This window comes from Bubalus bubalis, chromosome 9 (genome assembly GCF_019923935.1).
Source record: "Bubalus bubalis isolate 160015118507 breed Murrah chromosome 9, NDDB_SH_1, whole genome shotgun sequence".
NCBI classification, from domain to species: domain Eukaryota; kingdom Metazoa; phylum Chordata; class Mammalia; order Artiodactyla; family Bovidae; genus Bubalus; species Bubalus bubalis.
In genome coordinates this window covers 16,663,735-16,681,766 of record NC_059165.1, presented here as the reverse complement: position 1 = coordinate 16,681,766, position 18,032 = coordinate 16,663,735, and the positions used below count along the sequence as shown (strand labels likewise).

General features: G+C 41.0%; 2 protein-coding genes across 18 annotated transcripts in view; one reads left to right on the top strand and one right to left on the bottom strand.

Annotated features, from left to right (window-relative positions):
* Positions 1-12,410, bottom strand: part of KIAA0825 (KIAA0825 ortholog) — a 442,771-nt gene extending 430,361 nt beyond the window's left edge. For 7 of the 11 annotated variants that reach the window (XM_044948542.2, XM_044948543.2, XM_044948540.2 and 4 more), the window contains exon 1: positions 12,280-12,407. The gene's annotated coding sequence lies outside the window, so the exon portion shown is untranslated. Of the gene's footprint in view, positions 1-12,279 lie in introns of all 11 variants that reach the window. The other 4 variants (XM_044948546.2, XM_044948547.2, XM_044948548.2 and 1 more) reach the window with 3 other exon arrangements.
* Positions 6,562-18,032, top strand: part of SLF1 (SMC5-SMC6 complex localization factor 1) — a 73,477-nt gene continuing 62,006 nt past the window's right edge. Inside the window, exons 1-3 of one of the 7 annotated variants that reach the window (XM_044948552.2) lie at positions 6,567-6,661; positions 7,242-7,357; positions 9,723-9,781. The gene's annotated coding sequence lies outside the window, so the exon portion shown is untranslated. Of the gene's footprint in view, positions 6,662-6,737; positions 6,758-7,241; positions 7,358-9,722; positions 9,816-12,428; positions 12,559-18,032 lie in introns of those variants that run through there. The other 6 variants (XM_044948550.2, XM_044948549.2, XM_025293999.3 and 3 more) reach the window with 6 other exon arrangements.

Below are 18,032 nucleotides of genomic sequence, written 5' to 3'. Positions count from 1 at the left end.
CCCTTTCAGAATGAATATTTGCTAGAAAAGGAAAGAATGATATATTTTTAAAAAAATTATACAGGAATAAATTATCACATGATTATGGACAAAATTTATATTTTAAAAATGACAGTATTTGGTGAGCTGAAGTCTAAAAAGCTAAGAAAATAGGTAAACGATGTCATAACAATGAAGAAAAATATTCACTAGTTATTAGTAAAAACTCAGGCTTTGCCGATATAATACCCCTCAAAAAGAACTCCCTTCACTCCTCAGTTTAAATTAGGGAAACCCTACATTTAAACTGTTAAAATTAGCTGTTTCCCATAGGGAAGATAAACAGTAAATTCGGGGGATGGGGCATGGGGGCTGACTGCTAAAAAACAACTGAAGCTATTCGTCCTCCCTGACACTCAATGGCCACAGTCAGGGAAAAGCTCTTCTCAGTAAATCTTAGCAAAGAAATAATGAGAGTGACAGAAAAAGACTATCATATCAACCAACTGGAAAACAGAGTAATCATGTGGCCTAAGTAGTGTAATCAAAAAGTCTTTTCTTGGATGCATGATACAAAAGAACCCTAAATTTAGATTCTTAAGACCTAGCTTCTAGTTCAAGTCACATGTTTCCTGAGTTATCTGGGCAGGCTAAATCACCTCTTTAGTCCTCATTTCCTCCTATAAAGATAATAAGAAAGTTAGACTAAGCCCCTTGCTTTTAAAATTTAAATCCTTTGATTCACAGTAACAAACACACTTAATACCTAAATCCTAAAGCCACACATAAATGAAACAAAACTGTAGACTGCTGCTGCTGCTAAGTCGCTTCAGTCGTGTCCGACCCCATAGACAGCAGCCCACCAGGCTTCCCCGTCCCTGGGATTCTCCAGGCAAGAACACTGGAGTGGGTTGCCATTTCCTTCTCCAATGCCTTAAAAAGTGAAAGTGAAGTCGCTCAGTCGTGTCCGACTCAAAGCGACCCCACAGACTGCAGCCTACCAGGCTCCTCCATCCATGGATTTTACAGGCAAGAGTACTGGAGTGGGGTGCCATTGACTAGTATTCACCAATTGATGGGTCATGACCTGCCACATACAGAGTGCTGAATTGATTGATGGCTGCATTTCCTCAGTAAAAACAACGAAAGAGGAAAGAGGTAAGGGGATGGAAACAGACAAAAATATAATACTTTGATCTGTTTGACCAAAGAGATACCTTTGGTGATATGTATGCATATGTGTGTGTGCACGTGTGCACTCAGTCATGCCCAACTCTTTCTGACCCCATGGACTGTAGCCTACCAGACTCCTGTGTCCATGGAATTTTTCAAGCAAGAATATGGGGGTTGCCATGTCTTCCTCCAGTGGAACTTCCTGACCCAAGAGTCAAACCCAAGTCTCTTGTGTCTCCTGCACAGACAGGTGGATTCTTTACCACTGTGCCACCTGGGAAGTGGAAGTAAACATTTTTCCTCTATCTTCTAGATTCTTTTGGCAGATGCATTCATCAAATCAACATAAGGCTGATTTATATGGACTTTCGCACGCCAGGCTCCTATGTCCATAGAATTCTTCAGGCAAGAATACAGGAGTGGGTAGCCGTTCCCTTCTCCAGGGGATCTTCCCAATTCAGAGATCAAACAACAGAAGAAGTAAGAATACATAAAAAACTATTAAAAAAAAAAAAAGGTTTTTATGACCTGGATAACGATGATGGTGTGGTCACTCACCTACAGCCAAACATCCTGGAGTGTGAAGTCAAGAGGGCCTTAGGAAGCATTACTATAAATAAAGCTAGTGGAGGTGATGGAATTCCAACTGAAGTATTTCAAATTCCAAATGATGATGCGGTTAAAGTGCTGCACTCAATATGTCACTCAAATGTGTAAAACCAGCAGTGATCACGGGACTGGAAAAGGTCAGTTTTCATTCCAATCTCAATGGGCAATGCCAAACAATGTACAAACTACCATACAATTGCACTTATTTCACATGCTAAGCATGTTAATGTTCAAAATCCTTTAAAGCTTCAGCAGTACATGAACCAAGAACCTCCAGAGAAACAAGCTAGATTTAGAAAAAGCAAAGGAATCAGAAATCAAATTGCCAATATTTGTAGGATCATAGAAAAAGCAAGGGAATTTCAGAAAAGCATCTGCTTCATTGACTACACGAATGCCTTTGTGTAGATCACAACAAACTGTGGAAAATTCTTAAAAGAGATGGGAATACCAGACCACCTGACCTGCCTCTTGAAAAACCTGTATGCAGGTCAGGAAGCAACAGTTAGAACTGGACATGGAACAACAGACTAGTTCCAAATAGGAAAAGGAGTACGTCAAGGCTGTATATTGTTACCCTGATTATTTAACTTATATGCAGAGTACATCATGAGAAACACTGGGCTGGATGAATCACAAGCTGGAATCAAGATTGCCAGAAGAGGTATCAACAACATCAGATATGCAGGTGATACCACTCTCATGGTAGAAAGTGAAGAGGAACTAAAGAGCTTCACGATAAGGTGAAAGAGGAGAGTGAAAAAGCTGGCTTAACATTCAACATTTAAAAAACGAAGATCATGCCATCCTGTCCCATCACTTCATGGCAAACAGAAGAGGAAAAAATGCAAACAGTGACAGATTTTATCTTCTTGGATTCCAAAACTGCTGCAGACAGTGACTGCAGCCACGAAATTCAAAGACATCTGGCCCTTGGAAGGAAAGCTATCACAAACCTAGACAGCATATTAAAAAGCAGAAACATCACTTTGCCAACAAAGGTCCATGTAGTCAAAGCTACAGTTTTTCCTGTAGTCATGTAAAGATGTGAGAGTTGGACCATAAAGAAGGCTGAATATGGAAGAATTGATGCTTTTGAATTGTGGTACTGGAGAACTCGAGAATTCCTTGGACAGCAAGGGGATCAAGCCAGTCAATCCTAAAGAAAACTAACCCTGAATATTCATTAGAAGGTCTGATGCTGAAGCTGAACCTCTGATACCTTGGCTACCTGATGTGAAGAGCCATCTTTGGAAAAGATGCTGATGCTAGGAAAGATTGAGGGCAAGAGGAAAAGGGGACGACGGAGGATGAGATGGTTGGATAGCATCACCAGTTCAATAGACATGAGTTTGAGCAAACTCTAGGAGACAGTGAAGCCTGGTATGCTGCAGTCCATGGGGTCACAAAGAGTCAGACATGACTGAGAGACTAAAGGACAACAAAGCAGATTAGCTTCCCAGGTGGTGCGGTGGTAAAGAGTCCACTTGCCAATACAGGAGATGTGTTTGATCCCTGGGTTGGGAAGATCCCCTGGAGGAGGAAATGGCAACCCGCCCCAATATTCGTGCCTGAAAAATTCCATGGACAGAGGAGCCTGGCAGATTACAGTCCATGGGGTCGCAAAGAGTCAGACACGACTAACCAACTGAGCACATACACACAAGGCAGATTACCCGAAGGAAAACAAATTTCACTGCATACACACGGGCGTGCCATATGACTATGAGACCCAAAGGCAAGCCAGACAGTTGAAGTTTACATGTCACTCTGAGCCAAGAAGGACTGGAGCCTGGAGTATCCTGTGAGGAAGTTTAATCACAGGACACTAAGAGCGGATATTTGGTAACCTGTCATTTGCCCTGCCATACATATCAGTCATTCAGGTAAAAATTATCTCTGGTAATAATAGCTCGTTTACAGGTACTAATCTTGGATGGCCAGTTGCTTGAAGCAGAATTTTGGTTCTCAGCCAGAGACCAATGTTAGGTCACAGCAGTGAGAGCACCAAATCCACACCCGTAGGCCAGTAGTTAGTGGCAAGGCCTTGGCCCTTCTGCTTTGCAGAAGAAGAATTCCCACAAAGACAAAGTAGGGAAACGAGTATTTATTAGGTGGAAAAAAGAGCACAGGACGTGTGGATAGACACATGTGGATAGAGTTGCTGAGTGACGCCTTCATGGCAGTTTGAATTACTTTTATTTTTTCGGCTGTGCTGAGTCTTTGTTGCTGCTTTCTCTGGTTGCAGTGAGCAGGCGCTCCTCTCTAGGTGCAACGTGTGTGGGTTTCTCATTGTGGTGGCTTCTTTTGCTGAGGAGCACTGGTTTCAGGCATGGGCTTTAGTAGCTGCAGTGCATGGTGATGGACAGGGAAGCCTGGCGTGCTGCAGTCCATGGGGTCGCAGAGAGTCGGACATGGCTGAGCGACTGAACTGAACTGAACTGATGGGCTCAGTAGTTGTGGCTCCTGGTCTCTGGAGCACAGGCTCAATAGTTGCAGAGCACGGGCTTAGCTGTTCTGTGGCATGTGTGATCTTCCCAGACCAAGGATCAAACCTGTGTACCCTACATTTCAAGGAGGATTCTTAACCACTAGACCACCATGGAAGCCCTGGATTACTTTTATTGGGCATTTCTTCTGGTTTTGTTTGGCCAATCACTTTGATTTGCCTGGTTCAGAGTCCGTACTTACTACATCTCAGGATCCTCCCATCTGTGCATACACATCTCTTAGTCAAGACGGATTCTACTGAAAGGGCCCATAGGTAGTGGCATCACTTAGCATCACTCCCCTTTGGACCTACATGCAGCCTTTCTGCATGAGTGTAGCTGGGGAGGTCTCCCCACTTCCAGAATGAGGAATATGTGGTGCGGGCAGGGCTCAGCCTCCTCTCTCAACTGTCCTGCTATTCTCATCTTGAAGTATCAGTCCACAGTGGACGAATCTCCAATTGCTTAACCCTGGGAAGCCCATCTACCTCCTGGCTCACTATAGGCTCCCTATCTAAATTCTTTTAGGTAGTTAAGGGAGAGGTAAAAGTTTTTCTTGAGTCTGCTGGATCTCAATTGCCTTTGGCTCAAAACACTCCAAATGCCAAAGGGGCCTTTTTTGGGGTCACATATTTTTTGCTTCCCTTCACTAAGAAAGGAGATGAACATTCAAATTTAGGTCGATATCACACTATGGATAGTAACATTAATCAGCCCTTGAAGATCGTTACATTTATTGGCTACCTGAATTAAGAAATTTAGACAGTTTGTGTTTAATCACCTGATGTCAAAAAATCAGTTGCTTAGCTAATGTTAACTCTTTTCAGCTGTTATTTGGAACAGGTCTATTGATTCCTCAACAGTTCTCTGGCGAACAAAACTGTATTATAAGATATAAGGAGTCGTTAGTCTAAGAACATGTGCCTCAAATGTTAATGTTTGGCAGCAGCGACTGTATTTCTCAAGGGAGGTGTGGACAGGCAGTAAAATTCAAAGAGTTGAGATTTAAACACACTAGTCAGTTACAGCATGTGACTACGATGAATTATTTTTGTTAGTAACTAAATCATACTGAGTACTGGGGTGACACAGGAGTCCTCTAAGGGATGACTTTGGCTCTTGGATTCCCCATGACCTGGTGAAGCTTTTTTAGGACAGTGCGGAGCTCTGAGATTGTTCTCACCCTCCTTGCTTCTCTCCCCGTCTCTTGCACAGGTTGTCAGACCTCTACTGAGGCCTGAAGGTACTTCCCTCCTCCTCTGGCTCCCTCTCCTTTATCCTTCACAGGCAGTTTCCCCCACACATCTCTTGCACAGCTATTCCCTTCTTTGGCTCTGCTTCTCTGGGAATATGAGCAAACAAAGCACCTGTCTTGTCACCATGTTAAACTCTAGACATCATTATTTCATTTAGTCTTCACAAAAGCCCTTTTAAGACACTATTACTGTTCCCATTTTATCAATGAAGAAACAAAGACAGAAGAAAAGTAACTCCCAGCATGATACAACCAGTGACAGAGTTGGGATTTGAACTCAAGTCTGTTTAATTTCACGGAGCTGCAGACCTTATTTTAAAGCAATTAGATTTTATTAAATAACACCAAAAAGTAGGCAGATTGCTAAAAAAAATTTTTCTGATGGCTCTATGTGCTTTCACACGTTATCACATTTAATCCTAATAAATCCATGCAGTTGAAACTACCATTTTACAGAAGAAATTGGGGACCAAAGAATTTAAGTAACTCTTTCAAGATCATCTTGTGTAAGTTCATAAGTTTGAGCCCACACAGGTCTTCTCTGAATTTACCTGTTTCACATTATACTGATCTGTTGAACTAATGAAATGACAATTGTGTCCTTTTTTAGTTTTAGACAACTTGTCTCGAGAACTTTATTCGGCAAAGAATCCCCCAAATGATTTAAACAGCTATATATGTTCATTCTCTCTTTATGAGTGTTTGTGTGTAATATATGTTATAGACTAAATACTAGCAATTAAGGATATTTCTTGAGCTGCCTCTCATCTATTTGTATTTTAACCAAAATTACAGGGAAATAGCTGAAGCACTGTTTCAAAAACCTGCTTCCAATAACACATTAGCAGCTGAGGCTGGAAAGCAGCATTTTCTGCCCACTTTCTGAGGCTTTTTAATATAACTTCCTCAAATTATGCTGATTTTTTGCTTTCGCTTCCGGACTCAGCTGCAGCCCTTTAGTTCACCAGGCAAAAACTTCCCTTAACTAGAGTCACGTGATCAGGTGAGTCAGCAGTCTGCGGACTCACCGCTTCCAATGACCAAACGCTGGTGTTTTACCCTCCTTTAAAAGGACACAGCCAGCGGTAGTGCCCTGACTCGGACGTTGAGCAGCCAGGCAGCGACTCAGCCGTACTCAGACCCTGGAAGGGAGATGGTTGGTTTTGTCTACTCTGTTTTTTTGTCTTCTGTTTCTGTACAGAAGGCATTGTGGAAGGAGAGGAGTGATTTTGGGGGACCGAGGCTCAGGCAGGTCAGAAAGCTAGGCAAATCCAAATATGACCACACAATGGGTGGGAATCAGGGGGAGTGGGTGAAGGGTGAGGGGTTCTGGAGCCCCTCCTGGGCGGAGGAAAGCCCAGGGTCCCCCTACCCAGTCCACCCTGTGACTTCAGATGGGGAAACCCAGGCTCAAAGTTGGGTAAGGGGTTGGGCTTCATTCATAGCTCGGTAGGTAAAGAATCTACCTGCCATGCAGGAGACCTAGGTTCGATTCCTGGGTAGGGAAGATCCCCTGGAGAACGGAATGGCAACCCACTCCAGTACTCTTGCCTGGAGAGTTCCATGGGCAGAAGGGCCTGGCAGGCTATAATCCATGGGGTCGCAATAGTCAGACATGACTTAGCGACTAAACCACCACCAGACATCAGGAAGGGACAGGAGGCAGGGAGGATACAGGAAAAGTGGGGTGAGAAAACCTCGTAGCTCTAGACGGTACCCCTCTCTCCCTCTCCCAGAAGCCGGCTGCCATCACACCTGAGTGCCAGTGCCAGCATCCATACTGTTAAAAGCAATACATCTGTAGAGAGACCCTGACCCAGTCATAACTGTGTGTCTATGGACCAGTCCCCAGGTGAGCCCCTTAAGGTGGAGGCCCAGAATTGGGACACGTGACTCCTCAGAGCCCTTTCCTACCTCTGAGCCAACCTGAGTGGCCACTCACAGCTCACTATTCACTAGGATGGAGACAGGTACTCTCAAGTCAGGAGGGGATTTGGCTGAAGTTGGTGTTCAGTAAGTAGGTGCTTGGCTGGGTCTGGAATGAGATTATTGTGCAATTTTTCTCTTTTTTGGGGGGGCTTATTTGTATACTCTTACACTCTTACATTTCTATAACAAATGGGTATAATTTCCATAAAAATCAAACGCTAACCCCATCCTCCACCCCACCCTGGTTATGCACAAAAACCATTGCTCGTTGTGGAAAGTCTAACATCTTTAACAGGACCACAGTTACCCACAGCTTGTGCTCAACTCAGCTTTTCCATCTTTTATCATTAGCCTTCAATCCATCCCACAGATCTAATACGTACTCATTAATCTTTTCTGGTACCTTTGCATCCTCCAGTGCCAAAATCGCCATCCTTTAACGCCCAAACTCAGCATTACCTTTTTCAATAAAATCTTTCCTCATCTGTCCTACTGAAAGCAAAACTTCCTTTCTGTGTTCCCCATCGTTTTGCTGTTCAATAACTGTACATAAATTGTTGGTCATTCAGTAGATATTTGTAGGTATAACTTGCTCTTTCTTAGTGGACTACACGGAGAAGGCAACGGCACCCCACTCCAGTACTCTTGCCTGGAAAATCCCATGGATGGAAGAGCCTGGTAGGCTACAGTCCATGGGGTCGCTACGAGTCGGACACGACTGAGCGACTTCACTTTCACTTTTCACTTTCATGCATTGGAGAAGGAAATGGCAACCCACTCCAGTATTCTTGCCTGGAGAATCCCAGGGCCAGAGGAGCCTGTTGGGCTGCCGTCTATGGGGTCGCACAGAGTCGGACACGACTGATGCGACTTAGAAGCAGCAGCAGCAGTAGCAGTGGACTACAATTCAAGATTCTTCACCTTTGGCTAACCTATAAAGTATTTTTACATTCACCAATCTTTTATCCTTAAAAGACTGGGGGGAAAGGAAAAGAATCAATATATATTTAATGCCAACTATCTGTCAGGTGGGGCTTCCCTGGTGGTTCACTGGTAAAGAATCCACTTGCAATGCAGGACACACAAGTTTGTTGCCTAGGTCAGGAAGATCCAGTGGAGAAGGAAATGTTAACCCACTCCAGTGTTCTTGCCTGGGAAATCCCACGGACAGAGGAGCCTGGCGGGCTACAGTCCGAGGGGTCACAAAGAGTCAGACATGATTTAGTGACTAAACAATGGCATGTGTCGGGCTCAGGCAGGGTGTTTGAAGCTACCTCAACCTGGAAAGCATTCTTCTATATCCATTTTACATTAGATTAAAAAAAAAAAACAAAAACTGAGCTCACAAAGAATCAGTGACTTATCAGGGTCATAAACTAGCAAATGCATGCCTGAGATTCTTAACTCTGAAAGTGAAGTCGCTCAGTCGTGTCCGACTCTTTGTGACCCCGTGGACTGTAGCCTACCAGTCTTCTCTGTCCATGGGATTCTCCAGGCAAGAATACTGGAGTGGGTTACCATTTCCTTCTCCAGGGGATCTTCCTGACCCAGGGATTGAACCCAGGTCTCCTGCATTGGATGCAGACGCTTTAACCTCTGAGCCACCAGGGAAGCCCAAAATCATAATTATACATCTACCAACATACAAGGGTTGGATTAAATGATGTAATTTACATCATTTACATGTAAAATACAATAAATTTACATTCATTATATGTAAAACTCCACTCAAGAAAATTTTCTAGCATGTTAGAATAACACTTGGGAGGATTTTTGAGCCAGAAAAGACTTTAAACATCATTTAACCCAACCCTTATAGATGAGAGATATTGGAGAAGGAAATGGCAACCCACTCCAGTGTTCTTGCCTGGAGAATCCCAGGGACGGGGGAGCCTGGTGGGCTGCCGTCTATGGGGTCGCACAGAGTCGGACACAACTGAAGCGACTTAGCAGCAGCAGCAGCATGCTCAGAGGAATAAATTTCCCTGTGTTTAGATCTAGTTAGTAGATGAACCAGGATTAAAATCCAGTTGGAGGCAGTATAGCCAAGTGGTTAATACTATGGTCCTTGGAATCAGCATTGGTTCAAATCATAGCTCTGGCACTTAATGACTGTGTGTAACCTACAAAGATTTACAAAGATAATCTTTGTTTTCTCAATCCTAAAAGAATGATAAAGCCCTACAGTGCTGTGAGAATTAAATGTAACACTGCACAGCAGAAAGTAAGCAATAACAAATACTAGGTATTCTCTCATCTCCTGCCTCACTGTCCACTCTTCTTTGCAGGATAGCATATTGCCTTTCGTGGATGGGTTGTGGAGTGGACATTACATTCCAGGGTCAAAGTGAGTAACGAGTAAATGTGCATTTATTTATCTGGTAAGTCCCTTTAAAAAAAATACATGTACAAATACTTCTCTGTGGATAAATAACTTTTAAAAAGTTCATTCAATAAACATCTATTGAGCCCATAGTACATGCCAGATGCTGAGTATGAAACGAACAAAACATAAAATCTCAACCTTCATAAGCACTGAAATTTGGCGGGAAAAAAAAAATCACTGAGATCTACCTGTGGGATGTGCAAAGCAAATATTATTCACAGAGAAGTCAATACGATGTAATAGATATTAGCGTTTGAAATAAGCTGTACCCATATACCTGTGTCTTTTTGTAAAACCAGTTATTCTTTAGAATTAAGTTCTAGGTCATTTCTAGTACTGGTCATTTCAACTAGATTTTAGTAAATTCCTTGAAAATTAAGCTATTCTATTTTACATACAGTAGACTATTGGAAAGGGCAGGTTTAGTTAAGCACACTTGAAAACATGCTAATCATCATCTGTTTCAGGGTTACATGAGTGGAAAAGAATAGTTTTCTAAGAGCTAGTAAATAGTAATTCCTTACTGGGCATCACAAAGTTCAGTTTTATGAATTTGTGCTCATTTATTCATTTTCTCTCTTTCTACATATACGCACAAATAGAAGCTGACTAAACAGATAGCTGATACTCTGGTCTTAGAGTCACTAATAATACACTGATGGTCTCTAGATTGCTTGTATTTGTTTGAGTAAGGGTGATAAAACTGGCTAAGGCTAAATAAAAAAAGAATTTGGATTACTCATATGTCAAAATTCTTTGTAGGGATTCTTTAAATCCCTAACACATTCCTTAATCCTTAACACATTAAGGAATTGATTCCTTAACTCCTTAAATCTCTTATACTCAAGTTTTGCTATCCATTTGACTTTGGAATGTGAGATACTATCCAATTTTACTGGAGAGTGAAAAGAATGATTTTGTCATTTATGAAAGGAAGTAGACAGCATAGTAAAAAGAGCTCAAGCTTGGAGTTTCCCTGAAACTGGGTTCAAATCTCAACTGCCATTTAATTGTATAACTTGTACGAACATCTAAGTCTCAGTATAAAATGTTTGCAAAATGGGGATAATACGATACTCTTTGTAGAACTGTAGAAAGTTTAAATAAAATGATAACTGTAAAGTACCTGGCAGATAGCAGCTATTTGTGGCTAACATTAGTGGCTGGCTATATAAATTTGAAAAGAGGTCACAAATCAAGAGCAATGATTAAAAAAAACCCAAAACACTGCCTATCTGATAACTAGTTGTTATATAAAAGGTACCTTTCTTAAATTATTTATAATCCTTGCAACTGAAGAAATAAGGAAAAACCACAAGATTCAAAAAAAATGACAAAATTGGGACCAAATGAGGTTACAAAAGTTCAAATTGTTGATCAACTAGGAGATAACATGCTTCCATACTCTCAAAAGATAACAAAGCATTTGCCTGATGCATCAGGGTCCTTGAATTGAACATACTGCATTTTTCTTTATGGTAGTTACTGCTAGAACTCTATGTAGAACTGACTGGGGATTAAAAAAAAAAATCAAGCAGCTGCTTATGGAACACGTGATTGTTTCAGTGAAAGGTGGTAAGTGAAAACTACTTACCTGAACAAATGCATGACTCAAGAAAGAGAAGTCACCAAAAAAAGCTTCTCTCATCACATTTTTAAAATCTTCAACTACATGGGCACATTTCCTCACATTACCTTTTCATCGGAAGCAAATTCTGCTCAGACCCCCATCTAAAATTCTCCTGAAGGTTTCGTTAGGAAGCCTGGAAGAATGCAGAGGCACTCCTTTCTGAAAGAACATCTATTCCTGACTACTCCTTTCCAAAAGGTAAAAATGTGTATCTAAAACCCACGCATGAAATTTTGAGCTTGTTCTGCTATCTCAATTAGCTCACAGAACAAAGACTATTCTCACCCTATTCAAACTGCGGCGGTATCGCTGAGTTCTCAATCAGGAACGACCCCCAACCCGACCCCCTCATCCCACTTCCAAAAATAGAAAAGGTGAGCTCTTCAGCCAGCTGCTTGTCTCCCCGGCATTGCACCCCAAGATGACGGAAACCATACTCGGGAAAAAGATGGTAAAGCAGCTCTCGAAAATCAAGGGTGACCACCACCCTGCCTGTGGGAGTGTGGACACTCCTTGACCACCTCTACAGACACTCTCCTAAACGAGGTCGCAGTAGACGGCGTCTTCTGCCTTACCCAGGGGCACCTGGGGAACCGAGGTCGAGTTCCGAGCTGGAGACAGAAACTGTGAACTGAGACGATAGTAAAGTCGGAATCTCAAGGCCTTGTCCTGCAGCACAGAGGGTCAAGAGCCAACGGGGTTGGATGGGGACTCCGAGTTCAACCTTTTCCCGCTAAACTTCTCGGTCAGATCAAGATGCTGCACAGAGTCTCGGGTGGACGGAAATACCAGGTCCAGGAGGCAACCCAGAAAAAAAATAATAACTCACCAGTCTCCCAACCTTCGGCGCGGTGCTAGCAGGAGCTTGGCCCGCGAGTCCGGATCCAGCCAGGGAACCTGCTTGGAAGACCCTGACGACAGCTCGAGAGCGTCACTGACAACCACCCGGAAGTGTCACAATCGCTTCCGGGGCCGCGGAGCGCGCGGCGGGAAATTATTTCCCAGAGCCCAGATTCGTGAAGCCACTGGTGCCGCAGCGGCAGCCTTCGTCCCGCCTGTCAGGGGCCGCCCCGCGGAGGCAGCAGCCCCAGAAACCCCGTCCGGGAAGGTAAAGGGCCTCAGCCCTAAAGACGCGGTGTTCACCCTGACCGTGTGGGGGTGTTTCCTCCTCAAGTTTCGGCGGCGTCCGGGCTGTGAGGCTATGGGAAGGCGCCGGGGCAGGGGAGCGGCGACCGCACTTGCCTCTGGCGCTCCCCGCGGCCGCGGCTTGTCCCCGTCAGTGGGGTCGTGCGGCGGCGGGCACCGGGCCCCCGGCGCCTCTGCTTGTGCAGGGGGCTGGAGCGGCTTCCCTTGCCTTCCGTTTGCGCAGCTCGTTCTACTGCCGGGAAGGCGCTAGGCCACTCGCGTCTCTCGTTTCCATAGAACCACCTGGGACGCGTCTCCCCAAGTCCCAGCTTCTTGGCTGCTTTTCCATAACTTAGCGTCAGTGCAGGTGGTTGGGAATTCCCCCAGGCCCACCTTCCTATGAAAAGGCAAAAGCCGTCATTTTTTTTTTTTTTTTTTCTTTCTTCCTGGTAGAATTTTAAACAAATCCCAAACGGTTCAAGAACGTCTCTCTGCGGCTCCTGTAGGCCTTGAAATACGCACATACACACACGTTTCCCTAAAGAAGCGGGGGGTTGGGGCGGGCTGTGTTTCTGGGGATTATGGTATCTCAGCTGTTTGAAGGCAGGGACCAAGGCGAAGGGATTATCCTGAGATTCCCACCCCCCCGCCAAAGCCTCTCTGATTAAATATTGACAGAAAACTTGTTATGTTTTGAGTACTTCCTTTCAAGATTTGACCCGGAAATCAGATGAAACTTGATTTTGGAAGCGTCAAGCTCTTTTGTACGAATGAATATCTTATACCAGAAAAGAACAGAGCAGTTATCGTTAAGACACAAGGAATGAAAATTTAAACCTAATTTCCAGTGTAGGTGTGACAGGCTCTTGTGTCTTGTAAACTTTTGGGGACTTGTGTTATTATGTTATGCCTCATTTCTAGAGGTACCTATTGATGTGCAAGGTGTTCCCATTTTTGGCAAGTTTGACTAACCCGTCCTGCAGGTGTTTAGGTGGATTTTTATAAGGGAGTTACCTTGATTATGTCTAAGTTAACTCCGTGTTAATTTAAGTGAACTAGGATGTTTTACGTACTAGAATATATAAATTTTTATTGTGAAGACAGCCTTCAGTAATGCAAAATATGCTCTTAGATCTATTTTCTAAGTAGATTTTCTTTTTCATTATTGACTGTGGTTTAATTATATCATTTAACATTTTCTTGCTTCCTAAAAGCAGAAAGCATAAATCATGTAAAACGGTCTTTGAAAATGTGGTCAGATGTGGGTTTTTTCATAGTCAAGATTCAGAACTCTGAAAATTTCCACTAATGTCCAAAAATGTTTTTAAGAAAACCAATAGTATAACTAACTAGACAGTATTTGCCTGGTTAATTACTCTAAATACACTATTTCAGGGAAACATTTTAAAAATAAAATCAGTAATTCCATATAGGCTCTGAAAAAACAACACTGTTTCTCAAAAATATAAGTTAGAACAGTATGTTATTATTTGACTCTCCTTAAATATGCTAATAGGAAATATGTGCTCTAAAATTTATTATGTACTATTTCTTACCTTTTAAAGCCTCTTACTGCTTAAAAGTAAATATTCCTGAGACTTTTAAATTCACTTACTTCTTACTTTCTTGATACCAGAATTCCTTTGAAATAAACTGTTTTGTTTTTGATGGAGGAGAAAAGCCCATATGAATTAGTCTAGTGAAGCATTAATACCAAATCCACTTTGAGAGGAAAATAATGAAAACTTTTCATAAGAAAAAACTGGCACTCTTTGGATTGTTCCTAAAAATGCTTTGAAATTTTAGACACTTATATTATTTTTCTGAAATTAAATTGTAATTAGTGTAGATATTTTCAGTGCTAACAACTAAATGTCTCTTCACCCTCACAGTAGATTCCTTATCTTGTGAGGTTTCTCTTTTCTTCTCTGAAAGTAGGTTGCTTTTTAAAATTATTAATGTTAAAAGTATCCAACTACATTCTGAAATTAAAGTCAAAGTGTATTGTAGAAAAGGCATATAGTTTTTGCAGACGCAGACTTAGATTTTGAATCTTGGTTTCTCCATTTTCTAGCTGTGTACCCTTGAGCTACTTTTTAATCTCTCAGGTACCCCATTCTCATCTGTACAAGAACTGTAAATAGCACTTTAATTTTTAAGAAGGAAATGAACATTTATGAAGTAAATAAACCCCAGAATCCTGCTACATCAATCTTAAACCGTTTACTCCTATTAAGTAATACAAAGTTCCTAGAATACTAAAGCAGCTGTGACTTCATCCCCCATGGCTAACCAATGTCTTCTGTCCATCTTTTATCCCTCAGCATCTCTTTCATTCACCTTGCTTCCCTTAAGGCCCCTTTATCCCTAAAGTTAGCATCTCTAGTCCAATCTATGCCTTGTATGGTGCCCAAATAGATTGGATATCTCCCGAGTCCTCATTTTGTCCTCGCCACAGTCACTTTGCTGCTACTTCTCCATTTCTTCCTGTACTGCTAGATCAGTCATCAAAGAGACTGATATGACTGCTTCTTTCCCAAACAATGTCATTGAGGTAAGGATATCCCTGAAGTCTCACCATTGGTGACCTTAGTCAAATAATTAATTTACTCACTCATGTCCCTGATCTTTGAAGAATGGGACAGGAAAAGATACTATAGCTTTAAAAGAAAAAAAATTGTAATGCTCAGGTGAATTATATTAAGCCAAAAAGCCTAATATGGCTCCTAGGCCAAGAGGCTGCAGAATTCCTAAACTCCATTTGATGTTATAGCATTCAGCCAAATGGGATTTTACTCTCACAGTATGAGTTCTATAATTTGGGTATTCCTTTTGTAGTGTTGGTTAAACTGAGATCCAGCACTTTGACTTTTCTCAATTTGAATATTATTTACTTTGCCAGTTAAATGCTTTGGATCCCTGATCTTTGAAGAATGGAATAGGAAAAGATACTGTAGCTTTAAAAAAAATACATATTTTTTTCTTTTCTAAAGCCCAGCTGACTTATATTAAGCCAAAGGCCTGATTTGGCTTCTAGGCCAAGCGTGCATGTACATGTGTACTCAATTGTGTCCCAACTCTTTGTGACCCTATGGACTATAGCCCGCCAGCTCCTCTGTCCGTGGAATTTTCCAGGCAGGAATACTGGAGTGGGATGCCATTTCTTCCTCCAGATCTTCCCTGACCCAGGGATCAAACCTGTATCTCCTGCATTGGTAGACGGATACTTTACCACTGAGCCACCTTTGAAACCTCATAGGGGAAGAGGGTGCAGAATTCCTAAACGTCTCTCTATTTTAATAGCATTTGGAGCCAAACAGGATTTTACTCAAACAAAATGAGTTCTGTGATTTGTGTATTCCTTTTGTAGTGTTGATTACATTGACTTCAGTTTTAGTAGTATTTACTTTCCCAATTAAATGCTGTTAGATAAGAGAAGTCGTGAAAATCTTTTAAAACTCTTTAATTCAAAGCAATATGGATTGGGTTTAAGGCTTAGTATGTCCTTTCGAAAAGAAGGAAGTTTTAATGGTGATTTTCCTTAGGTTTAAAATCAAAATAGTTCACTGAAGTAGCAAACATTAAGAAACTACTAGTTTTCATCCCATTGCCTTAAAATGGCAAAATATTCAGTAGTGTAGAAAAAGACCATCATATAAAAGATACAGACTATATAAATTTTTGTTTTTTAATATTTTTTTACACACATCCATAAAACCTTCAAGTCAGATCCCTCCCCTGTCCCCAGATATTAACAGTGGTATTATAGAGTGAAGGAATTAAAGATTTTAACCTTTCTATATACTTTGTAGTATTTTTCAAATTTTCTATCATCATGTGTTAATTAAAATTAAAACATAAATCAGTAAAAGTTATTTTGAGGGAAATTTTAATTCTTAAATACAAACATAAGTTAAACTTTTTAATAAATACCTTATTTATCTTAGTTAATAGCATACAGTTTTTAAGATGCATTATGTTCTCAAAGTTCTATAATAATCTGTGTCTGATCATAAAAGAAAAATTGTAATGCAGAGTAGAGTAGGGAAGGTTTATCCTTATTTTCCAATCCCAGACCTCTTTAAGCAACCGTGCACTTCTTTTTGGCATACTTTTCTCTTTCACCCAACTGTTACACCCTGGTCTTACATACTCTTTCCCATACCATACCTTTCTATTCATATTGCTATTCTTGCCTCTATTTCTTTGAGTTCTCTTAAAATATTCTGTTTCGTATTCTTCAAAGGTGTTCTAGCTATGTATCACATTGTAAAGAATTCATAGACCTAAAAAGTTAGTATACAGTGTCCTTAATTATGATGAGTGCTATAGGTTAATTTGCATTTTTAACTGGCGCCAACTGCCCAGGAATGTCAGGCATCAAGGATAGGCCCATGTGGGAGATATTTTGGGAAAGTCCACACCGCAGGGACAGTTGCTTGTTCTTTGTAAATGCCAGCTCTGTTCGAATTCATTATTTCCTTAGTTGTGTGTATTATATGATTCAAAGTAAGCAACTAGATTCCTTTTTAATTACTGCAAAAGTTTTTAAAATTAATATGAGCATCTTCTTTAACTGAAAATCTCATGTATATTTTTAAACTTTTTGACAGTAAAGATAATGCATTTAACTTAAAAATGAATGCTGTGGGGTTTTTTGTTTGTTTTTCTTTTCCTGTTATTGTGTTAGGGTAGTATCTTCTGTGTGAATACATCGGGGATTACCCCCTACAAGTTCTAGAAAAATATCTAATTTCTGGAAATACTACTGGAAGAATTATATCGCAGTTTATTTACCTTATTTCCTGAGGGAAGACTTCTAGCAGTTAGCTATTCATCCTCCGTATCCCAGAACTTATTACCAGCAGAAAACTTCACTTTGAATTATTTAGGTAATTGATAGGTATTAACACCAGTTTTGTATAGTACTTTCTTTGGGTTCACTGGTATATCAGGCTATTATTTACTGTTTTCTTACTCCTGTAGGGTCATAGGAAGAGACATTAAGCCACTTTTTAAGTATAAACAAATACTTAACATCTATGTATGTATATGTCTATTCCTGCAAATATAGATAACTATTTTCCCTTGTAACTATATGACTTAGACTTGTGGTTATTAGTTTGTCATATGATGTGATGTTAAGGATTGCTAAATGTATTGTGAATTCTGTTCAAGTAGATCATTTTATTATAGGACTCTATTAGATTAATGGAATTTGTTCTTAAAAAAAAAAAACAAAAAACTGCTAGTTATTGTGTGCCATCACTGTAGTTTGAGATTCTTTGAAAGTTTAACTAATAGCACAGTTTTTCTGATAAACTTGTTAATTTCCTATGTTTTGATTTGTTTTTTAACACTTATATTTTCATGCACTTTGAATTAGGAAGTGTAACTTCTTTACCTGTGTTTCTTATTCACTTTTCCTCTTTGCTTGTTTAATATCAGTTTCATTTT